Source organism: Haliaeetus leucocephalus, unplaced genomic scaffold (assembly GCF_000737465.1).
Source record: "Haliaeetus leucocephalus isolate CR32 unplaced genomic scaffold, Haliaeetus_leucocephalus-4.0 Scaffold2, whole genome shotgun sequence".
Classification (NCBI taxonomy): Eukaryota; Metazoa; Chordata; class Aves; order Accipitriformes; family Accipitridae; genus Haliaeetus; species Haliaeetus leucocephalus.
In genome coordinates, this window is record NW_010972438.1 from 13,904,405 (window position 1) to 13,912,889 (window position 8,485).

General features: G+C 51.7%; 1 protein-coding gene and 1 long non-coding RNA gene across 5 annotated transcripts in view; one reads left to right on the forward strand and one right to left on the reverse strand.

The window, feature by feature from the left end:
- Window positions 1-5,328: 5,328 nt before the first annotated feature.
- On the reverse strand, window positions 5,329-7,941 carry LOC104834566. Its single transcript, XR_774641.1, has 3 exons — window positions 7,134-7,941; window positions 6,150-6,502; window positions 5,329-6,026 (listed from the first exon to the last, which is right to left on the reverse strand). It is a non-coding gene; the product is annotated as an uncharacterized LOC104834566 (long non-coding RNA).
- A 325-nt stretch (window positions 7,942-8,266) lies between these two features.
- RAB7A (RAB7A, member RAS oncogene family) overlaps window positions 8,267-8,485 on the forward strand; it is a 20,296-nt gene continuing 20,077 nt past the window's right edge. For 3 of the 4 annotated variants that reach the window (XM_010572021.1, XM_010572012.1, XM_010572001.1), the window contains exon 1: window positions 8,290-8,387. The gene's annotated coding sequence lies outside the window, so the exon portion shown is untranslated. Of the gene's footprint in view, window positions 8,388-8,485 lie in introns of all 4 variants that reach the window. The other variant, XM_010572032.1, reaches the window with a different exon arrangement.

The window sequence follows — 8,485 nt, forward strand, 5'->3', positions numbered from 1 at the left end:
CCCCTCCCCCTAGTGTCCCCGCGTGTCCGCACGCCGCCGCCAGGGGGCGCCCAGGCGCCCCCGAGTCGGGGGAGCGCCGAGGGGGCGGTGCCGGCTCTGGCGCGGTAGCGTAGCCCCGCCCCTTGGAGAATAGCGTTCGCTACGCCGGGGGCGCAGGGGCTGCCCGCCGGTCGGGGGGCAATGGCCGGGCGCGGGGGGAAAGCCCTGCCCGGGGGCGGCCGGGCTGCTGCCGCCTCCCGCCTGCCGCTGCTGGCTTAACCGCCCCGTTCACTGCAGCTCTCACGTTAGTAATGACGGTTAATGAAAGGGAGGGCCCGGTTCCCTTCCCGCAGGGCCCCGGCAGGAGCCCCCGATGAGGTGCATCCCCTGGCTGTTCGTGATGGGCAAAAGTCACTCAAATTTGTAGGGGTAACGGAGCACCTCACAGGGATCCGCTGCAGGGATCAGCAGGTTTCCCTGCATCACCCTGGTGTCATTGCCAATCCGCCAGGCTCTGGGGTGTTCCGTGCATCTCCTGGGGTTGGTGCAGGAGGTGGCGTTTGTCCCTGGGGTGAAGGACGGGGAGTGGTGGCACACATCTCCCCCCGGTGAAAGAAAGGCTGTGCAGTAATGCAGTGCCCAGGTGCCACGGGACCACGGTGTGATTTAGTGCCCGATCTCTCGGATAAGCGGTATTGCATTTTGCCTTCTGACTGTTCAAGGTCCTCCAAATGTGGTGCCGGGACCCACCTCAGAGCAGTACCGTCCCAGGACCACGGTCCTGTCCTCAGTGTCAGTGAAGCCCGGTGAGGAGTTGTGATTGGCCCCTCTCAGTACGATCACTGAGTTTCCATCTGTCCATGGAGCAACTCCTCTTTCTCAGCTTGTTTTTGGAGAGGAAAGCACTTGCTGGTGTATTTATTTTGGAAGCCCATTGTTCACATAGAGTTTAAACCTGGATTTTAAAGCCTCAGTTTTGCAGGATCTGCCACAGACAGTGGGCAGTTGAGGATCCTGCTAACAGCAGCAAGAGGGGGTCATTTGCAGATTGGCAGCTCTTGCTGTGCCTTCTGCTTCCTCCAGGAGCTCTGTGTTTGAGCGCTGCTTGCTGTGAGATAATGCAGATTTCTCACCAGGTTACTAAATTTTGGAATCCGCTGGCAGGGACTTCCCTGGATGATGCTCTGTGAAGTGCCAGCTGGGATTTACATTTCTCCTGCAAAGGCAGCTCCTGTGCCCCTGCCAGGCTGAATCAAAACCTCTGACCCAAGTCTGGCTGTTCATGGACCTCGGGGGGGTGTGTTATGTGGTGGTTGGCAGTGGCCCCTTCCCCAGAGACAATCCCATCGTGCCCTGCCAGATGGCTGATGGTGATTCCTTCCCACCCAGGCTGTTTGATGTGTGACCCAAAAAGAGGGAGCATTAACCCTCTGTGAACAGCATTGGTCTACAGCAGTGAATGCAATCAGTCTTTCCTGATAAGAAAAACACTGATGATTGAGGAAATAAAGAAACTTGAGGATAAAAGATCGTTCTTTCTTATTCCTTTCTTTGCTGGCGGGTCTCAGGCTCCTCACACACAGCTTTCCTACCTGCCTGCTAAGAAATGCCTGATACGGTGTTTGCATTGTTTTTCCCCAAGTCGTAGGTATTGCTCTGCAAACTGATCCACTGCAGCAGAAAGGATGGCAGGCAGTGGAGCACGTAGCCCCACACAGGTCACCCAGAAAGCAGCTAAAAGGCAGCCTTAGCCTCTGCCCTGTACTCCAGCAGGCCAGCCCCGGCTCTGATGTTGGGGTGGCCCTGGTGTCTGAAGCAATTTGGCAGAGGGCAGGAGTGCAGATTGGGCAGAGCAGGTGTTCCTCAGGCTGGCGTTGTGCTGCTGTAGATGGGATAACACATTTTTTGTAACCTGATTGCTCTCAGGACTTCACTGAAGAAGGCAAACCCAGAGAGATCCTATTCATCTAAACAATGTAAAAGGCGCTGTTTTCTATTTGCCAGAAATTCAGGCAGGGATATGGAGCCAGCCCTGAGCGCTAGAACAGAGTAATTGAAGCTTTAACACCCACCTATAACCATTTCAGTTTTAGGCAATTGTGCTTTGCGGGGCATACCTTCAATTTGGTGGCTCAGGGATTTGCAAACAGTGAGTCATAACTCCCTGGGGTCAAAAATGTAGCTGCTGAGGCACCAGGCATTGAAAAGTGTTGTCCAAGATAAAAGCAAAGCAAACCTCACTGCCCACACACCCTTATCCTTCAAGGCTGAGTATCTTTGTCACCCTCTTCGAAAACATGCACTCAAAATTATACAGGCTTCTCGTGGTTGCCATTGATACGGAATTTACTTCTTTTAGAGCAGACAAGAGGGGATTACGAAAATCTGTGACTTGAAAGAATTGAGGCAGATAGATCTGAAGCTAATATGCAGCACCCAGTGCTTGCAGAGAGGTGGCTGCCGTTTGAGGAGGGAATTGTGCTGTGGGACATGTCCGTGTCCTTTCCAAGGAAGGTCCCAGAAGAGCTCCCTGGGTCTCTGCAGACAAGCCCTGGCCCTGCACATCCAGGATGGACCTGCAGATCCTGGAGAGCATGCATGCAGCAAATTTGGTTCCTACCCATGGAGTGCCGTCTTTGGGACACCTTTTGGCACTGACTCACTGCTAAGGAAGGAGCAACGTGCGAGTCACTTGTCCTATAAAGTGTCCTGCTCGCAGTGGTCACGTGGCACCAGGCTCCTGTCCCATGACACATTCTGGGTACAACAACAGCATGACATGGCCACCTTTGCCACAAAACGCCTGGTTGCAGAGCTCACGTGGCTGGTCCACCCCATCGCACAATGCCCTGTGCAGAGAGGAGCGGTGGCACGCAACCTGTGGGTCCTGCAGAGCATTCCAGGCACTGCCAGCCATTGGCCTGTCCTGCCTGTCCCCATGGCTTCAAAGCCACTAGTGTCATGAGCTGAGGGGTTTCAGGCACACCAGACCTTCACTGTGAAGGCTTCAGAGCTTGGTAAGTAACAGCTTGTAGAACCTGCTGCTTTGATAACACGCTGCTCTAACAAAACCTTGATTCCTGAAGAAAGGCCAGTTCTCTAAAGGCCTGTGCAGTTCTGTGCTGGCTGTGTGCACCTCTCTCTGTACCTATTTTTATACCATTCCTATGGTTTAAAAAACCTTTCAGAAATGTCCGTGTTTAGAAGGACCCAGATCTGACAAAGTAACTGACTCACTCTGGCCTCAGGGAAGTTACTTCACTCCCTGGATCATCTTCTCCACTTGAGTACTGAGAACAATCATATGAAATTACCCGGCATACCTCCAACGCAGCTGTAAAAAATTAATTAGCTGGTATTTAGCACCGGCTGTAAAAGTGGGAAGGTATTGGTGTTGTTGGAGAACCTCTGTAGCTGGAGAGACCAGCTGGGAGTCCTGCAGGGGACTCAGGTGATTGTCACTATTTGTGTGACAGCTCTTGGGATTACAGTCCTAAGTAGGATGTAGGCGTCTCTCTGCCCCCAAGCCCAAAGTCTGGACCATCAAAACACCCCTTTGCTTTGTGACACTTGAACTTTCCATGGGCTTTGGCTTCCACCAGTCCAGGCTCCAGGTAACTACGGTGGTGCCAAATGCGTAAGTGCAAAGCTGTGTGGTGCCCATCTTACACCATGGCCAGCAGCATGTGGTTGTTTCTCTTGTTTCTGCCGTTCTTGCCAGGGCCAGCATAGGCAATTGTCTAAGGGGACGTCCCCTGTGCTCAGCATGTTGTCCATAGTCTCTGTAGGAGGCTGACTCAAAGGCAGAGCAAGGGGGAGATTTGACCTTCACACCCCAGGGAGTGAGCTGGCATCTAAGGGAAGGTGCGAGCATTGCCACCTCCCAGTATCAAAGAGATCGCAGCTCTGCAGTAGTTTTGTGGCTCTTGCTACTGAGCAGGGGGGAAGCTGTCAAATGAGTCCAAAGCCATTTCTTTTATGTGCTCATGTCTGCCGTGCCTGGTGTGAGGGTAGGTGGCAGAATCAGGCGCTGCAGCACTGCAGCTCGGCCCCCACCCACCGTGTGGGGCTCAGGCTTCAATGGCTGCATTTAGACCCTTTATCAGTGCTTTGTTTTTTTAAGATGTTCAACCTCCAGCAGCTGCATTTTATCAGTGAGTACAGACACTGGTAATCCCTTGCACTATATGCAATGTCCTCTGCACCTCAGCAGAAGCTCGGACTGGAGATCTGCCATGAGATAACGTGACTGCAGTTGCTTCCTATGGTTGGTATCTGGTGATCAAGCCTTGTCCAGAGCTAGCTTTTTGCTCTCATGTGTTGCTGCTGTATGACTTAGAAATCAGCTGAGGATTGCAAAGGTGAAAGCATTAGTAGATTACCGGAGTGGTATTTGTACTGCAGGCAGGGATTAGAGAAGAGGGCAGGCAAAAGACTACCGCTGTACCCTTGCCAGTGGAAACGTATACGTGGTCATGCAATAGCATAAGATTTCTAATGAACAAAATGCCAGCAGAAGCAGGGTGAATCTGCTCTAGACAGGATAAATCAAAGGATGACAAAGCTCGGAGTACAAAAGCAAGATATTGTGCATTTGCTGCATTGTAGTTCCCCTTTTTTTATTTTAGTAAGTTAGATCATTATAATGATAATTTGAGGAAGCTGGTCTGGAAAGCTAAAGGTGACAAGAGGAAAGTGTTGCGTAGCTAGTTGAGAGAGGACATCTTTGTGTAGGGATCTCTGGACAGTCAATTTTCATTGAGCAGTAAAGCCACTGTGGGCTCATGCTAAATCTTTCTGGGCACAGAGGCAAAGAAAGGTCCCAGGGCTGTGGCCAGTGATGAGGAGGAGGGACTGCAGGACTCCAAAGAGCTGAAATATGCTGGACACGTATCAGAGGAACGAGCAGGCTCTCCCCAAGCTTTTAATGTCACAGATGGCCAGAGGTGGGGTAGCTGTGTGTCCACAGAAGAGGGTGAATGCATTAGGCACTGTGGGGAATATCAAGACGTTCACAGCTAATGTCAAGGATTTGTAGGTACTACAGCTAAGGTGATGTCCTCCCTGGACCTCTCTGCAGGCCATTCCAAAATCAGGAACCAGCAGGTGTTTTTGTATCCCTGTTCACTCTGCCATCTTAGGGACTAAGAAGAAAAAGGGAGGGTCCCTTTTTGTCCAAGGACAAAAGCAAAGAGATGGTGTAAGACTTATAATGTTTTATTGTCTCTAATTGGATCAGGAAGATTAATAAATAGAGATTAGATGTCACAAAGGGAAGAAAATCAAAGCTGGAGACATTCTTACTCCTGGTTTAGAGGGATGAGCGCATGAAATAGGTTGAGGCTTCTGCACTGGTAAATGTCTGTCACTACAACCTTAGACATCTGCTCACCTGTGTGAAGGTCCCTCAAGGATAGAGAATGGATTTCTTCAAAGCAATGTTAGTGATTGGGAACGATTGGCATTGGGTTTCAAATTGATCCATTTTAATGGGTTTTAATTGGGCTTTGATATTGTGAAAGTATCAAAGGAGGAATACAGCTTTCTTTACAGGCTACTGAAACTAAGTGTGCTGGACTGCTTGCTGCACCACGCTCTGGTTTCTCCTGGGTCACACGTTTATTCTGGTGCAGAGGTGTGCATGTGTGTGTGTGTGTCCCCAGGGCCAGGCAAAATGCAAGAGCCACAGCTCAATACTTCCATTGGCCACTTTCTTACCACTGTGTTTCTATTTTCATTCTGCCACTGTGAATGTAGCTCTCATCTGTTCCAAAAGACAGGTGTCCAGCCTGGATAGCAAGGACCTCTCTGCTGACATTGGTCCTCCCCAGTGACAGGATTCGTATGTTCTTCAAGGCAGGCAGGATCTTGCCTTGTCAGTCTGAGAAAATGCTGCATTCCCAAAGAGAATCAGAAACTCATCACGAACAACTATTGCATGACGCAGCTCTTGGTCATGCCAAGAAAGCTAGCAAGTGACACAGGAACTTGGTGTGAGGTTATCTTCTGTGTAACAAAGGTACGTAACAGATGGTGCCAGGATCGCTCTGTGGTAAAGAAGGAAGGAGGAAATTCCACCCACAGTTTTTGATTGCTTTTCATATTGCATAAAAAGAAAGAAAAAAGGAAAGTTTTAGGAAAAGAGAGCTGAGGAACATTCTGTAACTCACCATTAATGTCTGCCCATAACAGCTCAGCATGTGGGTCTCCTGTTAAAAGGAAATGGACTGGGGCAAGCCAGAGCTCTACCCCACCAGCTGCTGATAAGCCCAGGGCCCACAGTCCTGGGGCTGAGCCGAAAGGATACTTCCTTCCCCATCCAAAGAAACCATGTCTGTTTGGGAGGGTTTTCTCCATCATTTCACTAATCAGAGCTCTTCCTCTTTTGTCCAGTCTGTGTTTTAACTGGTGTCAGGTTCTTCTGCAGCTCTTTGCATCTAATGTGTCACCCTAATAGCACTAATCAACTAGATATCACAGGCTCCCGTCTCTTGTAAGATGGATTAGTAACAGTGATACACTCCTGTAGGTGGAAGAATGAAGGTACAAAACTGGTAATGAATTGGCTGGCATCATATGAGAAGAGCCCAGCAGCCCTGGCTCCCGTTCACCTTCTCTTAGTCTGCATTTCCACAACTTAAACCAGCCCAAGGACTGGCAGCTGTGTCCTGCCTCACCCCTCCTTCCCTTGCATGAAGCCAGTTCAGTGCACTAAGCTGGCAGAAAATGTATCTGTGCTGCTTTTATTGCTAGTTATCAGCAGATTCAGTGCTAAAGCGACTCAGGGCAGGCTCAGTCGAGAGCTGGCACTGGCGTACAGGAAGGAGAGTGTGACGGTGAGTACCTGAAGTGGGCTTGGACTCGGCTGCCCTTTGGAGCAGACGTGGTTCCTGCTGCAGGCAGCACAGGAGCTTCTCTGGGCAACAGAGATGCCAAATCAGGCTCAGGCCCCTACGCCACTGTTGTCTCATTTTTCTAAAGTAGGACACTGTAAGGACACCCTGTGTGCTCTGCGATAGATATTCCTCAGAAGGGATTCAGGCCAGGCCTGACAGGTAACTGACTTCAACAACACACTTGCTATGCTGCGCAACCACGACAGCTACCTTTACACTATTGATCTCAAACTGCTTTGTGAGCATAATGAATCAAACTTTGCAGCATCTTTCCAAGGTGAGCATTCCTGTTTCCAGGTGACATGCAGGGAAACTGCGTTACCCTACAGAGGAGTCAAGCCTTTGCCTAATGATATGTGGCAGATTCATCTCAGGACAGATGGAAGAGCAAAGGTCTTCTGACTTCCAGTTCTGAGATCTCTCTCCAAATCAGTCCCTGTCTCTCAGAGTTAAAAGCAGTCTGCTGTATACTGCTCAGAAGCTATTTTCTTTTTAATGTAGCTGTAAGTAGCTTAGTTCCTTTTATCTCTTTCATTAACTCTAAAAATACGTTTTTTCCTTGGTTGCTTCGTTTTTGCTTTCCCGAGTTCACAGCTTAATGAAACCCACAATAGTCACAGATGAACCAATACGCAGAGTAGAAAACACGGATTTCTCTTGTATCACCAGGACGGCTATCCTCCCATGTATTAAGGTGCAGGAGAGTTTATATTGTCCCGTTTCACTTGCCTGCATTATTGATCTTGGAACTGGTTACTGCCTGATTAATTAACCTGAACATATCTTCCATTGTCATATTTTACTTTCTGTTTTCCTTACAAATGCTGTTGCTACTACCTCACTCTAGATCACTGCAAATAAAAAGACCCCAAAGAACAGGTTTGCGCCCTTGTGTTCCCATCCTTTACTTCTGAAAGCATGAAGCGGGAAAATTTCTCTAGCCCTCTCCTTCTCTCCTCAGACCTCCGAGGGCGGGCCGGCGGCTGTCGGCAGCGCTGCCGCGCAGACAGCAGCCGCACAGGCCCGGTGTAGTCAGTGTCTGCCGCTCTGGCGCGGTGACAGGCCGCACAACGGGCAGGTCCCTTCCCACCCGCGCTCTCTGCGCCCGGGCGGGCGTGGCGGCCCGCGTGGTACCACGAGCAGCATCTTAGACTCCCGATGGGCGCGCTCGGCCGGGCCCGTCTCCCCGCGTAAACCCCCGGTTCCCGGGGGAGGCCGCTGGGCCCCGAAGCCGGTGCGGGGCGCGGTTCGGCCGCGGCCTCGGCGACCCAAGATGGCGGCCGGGAGCCCGCGGTCACGTGACGCGCGCCCACCTCTCCCCTTCCCCCCTTACTCCGCCGGCTGCCGGGCGGCGTGCTGACGTCAGGGGCAGCGGGCGGGCCCCGTGACCGGAAGTTGTCGGGGGGGAGGCGGAAGTGAAAGCGGGGAGGCTGTTGGGCCCATTAAAGCCGACCGAGGCGAGCGGGGGGGGTGGCAGCGAGTCTCGGGCGGGCGCCGCGGCACACGCACCAGGTGAGGTCTTGCGGGGAGCCGGGGCCGTGCCGCTGGGGTGGGGGTCCCTGGCCTAGGGCGGGGGTGGCGGCTCCGCCCCGGCCGCAGGAGTCGCCGGG